Genomic DNA, 4,153 nt, shown 5'->3' on the forward strand with positions numbered 1-4,153 from the left:
GCTACTGGAGGCTAGGGACTCAATGGAGCAAAATATTGGAGGACATTGGAGTTCTGAACACCCAGAGTAGTGAGGCCTTGCTCAACACCCCAGGAATTCTACTGAGACCCCAAAAGGCTATGCCTTAGGAACAGAGTTAATCTAATCCACCTTATCCCAAAACTAAGCCTCTCCAGGATCAAACTGATGTGCCTGTAAAATAACTGCCAAAAAAAAAAAAAAAAAAAAAACCATGTATATTCGAGAGGAAGAGCAAAATGCAAACTCTTAGCAATAGCATCTGCTATGTATAACAGACAATAAAAAAATTATTAGGTGTGCAAAGAAACAAGGAAATGTGATTCATAACCAGAAGAAAAAACAAGCAATAAAAACAGTTGACAGAACACTTTAAATAAACAAAATAAAAATGTTAAAAAATTAAAGAAAACATTGACATAGTGAGTGTAGAGATAGGGGAATCTCAGAAGACAAACTATACAGAGACAAATGAACATTGTAGAGCAGAATAAAATATCCTAAAGTGAAGAAAAAAAAAAAATACAGTTAACTGCAGAAGAAAAGATGAATGAATTGAAGGCAGGTTAGTAGAAATATCCAAACTGAAGCACAGAAATGTAAAAGACTGAAGAACAGTGAACTGATTTAATAATATGGTATACTATTACCAAGTGTTCTAACATACAAACTTAGAATCTAGAAGGAAAGGAGGAGAGATTGGGGGAGAAAAAAAATTCAAAGAGAGAGAGAGAGGTAAAAGCTGAAAAATTTCCAAAGTTTATTTAAAAAATTAAAAGCAACCTTCAGATCCAAGAAACTCAGTGACTCGCAAACATGTAAATACAAAAGAAACCATACCAAAAGCAAACTGATGGAAAAGATAATGAGAAAATGCCAGAGGAAGAAAGACACATAATGGGGAACAATTAGAATGAACAAGCAACCAGAAAAAAATGTAAATCAAGGAGACAGTGGAACAGTGTCTTTAAAGTGCTGAAGTAAAAAAAAAAAAAAAAAACAAAACTGCCAAACAAAATAGTTCTGCAGCTATTGGAAATATCATTCAAAAACAAAGGTGAAGATATTTTTGTATAAATGAAAGCTGAAAAAATCTGTTATTAGGAGAACTACACTAGAAGAGATGTTAAAGGAAATTCTTAGTGATAGCAGATGGAACATATCTACATGAAGGAAAGAAAAGTGTCAGAAACAGTGAATACAAATGACTTCTTTTTCTTGTTCCTTAAATTATTTAAAAGCCATTTGGATGTTGAAAGACAAAAATAGTAAAAATAATTTATAACAAAAATTTAAATTTGCAAGTCTTAGGACATACAGAAGTAAAATATATGACAATAATAGCACAAATATTAGGGCAAATGGAAGTTTACTTTTAAAAGGTATATAAATTCAACATGAAGTGAAATTAAGGTTGACTGTGATAAATTAAGGATGCATATCATAGCAACTACTAAGGAAAAGGAAAAGGGGTATAGCTAAAAAGGCAACAGGGAGATAAAATGTTTGCTAAAAAAATACTTGATTCATCCAAAGGAAGACAGAAAAGGCAGGAAAAAAGAAAGACCAGATTGGACAAATAGAAAACAAGCAAAGCAAGATGACAGACTTCAGTCCAACCATATCAATAATTATATTACATGTAAATGGACTAAGCACCACCAGTTTAAAAGCAAAGATTATCAGACTAGATAAAGAAAAGCAAGCTTCAACAATATGTTGTTTACAAGAAATTCATGTACATATAAACATACTGATAGGTTATAAGTAACAAGGTATATATGCAAACACTGTAATCATAAGAAAGACTTCAAGACAAGAAGTATTACTAGAAATAGAGATATTTCATAATGAGAAAAGGTTTAGTTAATCCAGAAGACATACCTAAATTTATATGCACCTAAAACTGAATTTCAAGATGAGGCAAAAGTTGATGGAACTAATGAGACATATAACAAATCCACAATTATAGTTGGAGATTTTAATATTCCTCTTTCAGAAACTGGTCAAAAAAGTAGGTAAAACATCAGAGAGGGTATAAAAGATTTCAATAGCACTGTTAACCACTGACCTAGCTGATCCTGATAGAACACTTCCACCTCAAAACTGCAGATAAACATTCCAAGTGCACATAGAACGTTCACCAAAATAGACCAACAATATGCTTGCCCATAAAACAATTCTCTCTAACTTGAAAAGATTATAATCTTACCAAGTATGACATCTGACCACAGTGGAATTAATTTAGAAATCAGTAATATATAGAAATAAAAAGCAATTAACTAGTATATCTTTTGATATATGGAAAAATATTTAGAAATTAAATAATCCATGTCAATGAAGAAATCACAAGGAAATTAGAAAATATTTTGAACCAAATAAAAATGTCAAAATTTGCCACAGACAGCTAAAGCAGTACATAGAGGGAGATTTATAGTTTTAAATATTGATAGTAGAAAAGAAAGGTTTAAAACCCAATATTTAAGCTTCCACATATAGGGGCTAGAAAAACAAAAGCATATTAAACCCCAAAATAAGTAGAAGGAAAGAAACAGAAAAAGCCAAAAGAGAAAATCATTGAACTCAAAAGTTCTTAAAAACATTTAATAGAATTAATAAACTTGCTACAGTGATTAAGAAAAAAAGAACTCAAATCTCTGACATCAAGAATGTAAAAGGGGGCATCAGTATATATTCTAGACATTAAAAGGATAATAGGGAGAGTTTCCTCTCGCCCCATGTTGTGAGCTATGCAGGAGCACTAGCTACAGCCTTGGAAAGATGGTGGAAGAAAGTCAAGAAAAAAGATCCCTTCTCCTGAAAAAAAAGGAAGGCTCATCAGGCCCTCAGAGCCACCCAGGCAAAGCAGGTACTTTTGGAAAAGAAACGGAGGAAAGGGCACCAGCTCAGGTTTAAGCGACTGGAATCATTCTTAATCGATTCTCAGTGGCAGCAGCGTGATGGGATATACAAGTCAGATGGCTAAATGTGAAACCTCATGGCTTGGAATATGCATCCAGAGGATCAATGGGGTAGGTGTGCTGGTGCAGAAGGACCATTGGACTTCACCTGAGGAAGAGTTTCAGCGATGTATTTGTGAAAGTAACCCCCATAACCTTAAAAATGTGTACAGTGGAACCTTATGTAACCTCGGAATTTCCAAATCTGTAGTCTCCTGGGAACTCATCCTGAAACAGGACAAGCCAAGGTCAAGAATAAAATAATTCCGCTGACAGACAACATAGTAACTGAGGAGCACTTGAAGAGGTTTGGTGTCATTTGCTTGGAAGATCTCATCATGAAATTGCCTTCCTGGGGAAGTATTTCGAGAGGATCTCCCAGTTCATGTATCTATTTTACTTCTTGGTGATCCACCACCCTAACAAGAATAAAGTGGGCTTTCTTAATGAGATGGGCTTACCTGGTTATTGGGGCAGAAGCATCTATTAGCTCATCTGACAGCTGAACTAGACTGGAATCTCTGAAAGCACATTGCTTTGGAGGCATATGTTTATTTTTTGAGTTGTATCAAGTATCTTCAAAGATTATTTTCTGCTCTGTCTTCACAAACTAGAGGGGAAGGATCAGACAAAAGACAGTGGGTGATGTGCATGGTAGGCATCTCTCATATCACAACCTGGTTCTGAGGAAAAGTTCCAGTGGATTTTCCACGTGGCCACTGCCTCTTCTGGAATCAACAAAGGGCACATAGTTGCCAAGGAGGAGGGAGTTCTGCTGTCACATCTTCTGTCCTGGGGTTTAATGTTGGTGAGTACCCAAGAATGTATACAAGGCTTCCCAACACCCTGCAACAGTGGACCAAGCCCAGGGCATACCTGGACCAGAAGCTTCATTCATAGGGCCTTGTTTTGAAAAGCACTTGAAATACAGTTAGAAGAACACAAAAATGAATGCTCAGTTGTTTCTGCTATAAGTCCATGTTTCAGGCTTTCACTAACAACTTTGAGACCTCTAACTGGGCTGGCTCTAAATGTTTATCTGGTGGCTTTCTTTTCCTAGCCTGCATCTAACGTAGTCCTTTCCTCTAGAATTTTAACCTATTCTTGGGTTACAAACCCTGTTGAGGATCTGTCAAAGGGAAAGACCCCTTCTCCAGGAGAACATAAATTCACTC

At 35.5% G+C, this 4,153-nt stretch overlaps 1 pseudogene; it reads left to right on the forward strand.

Moving 5' to 3' along the window:
- The first annotated feature begins 2,845 nt into the window (after positions 1 to 2,845).
- On the forward strand, positions 2,846 to 3,545 carry LOC119508667 (annotated as a pseudogene).
- The last annotated feature ends 608 nt before the right edge of the window (positions 3,546 to 4,153 follow it).

Source organism: Choloepus didactylus, chromosome 14 (assembly GCF_015220235.1).
Source record: "Choloepus didactylus isolate mChoDid1 chromosome 14, mChoDid1.pri, whole genome shotgun sequence".
In the NCBI taxonomy this organism is placed as follows: domain Eukaryota; kingdom Metazoa; phylum Chordata; class Mammalia; order Pilosa; family Megalonychidae; genus Choloepus; species Choloepus didactylus.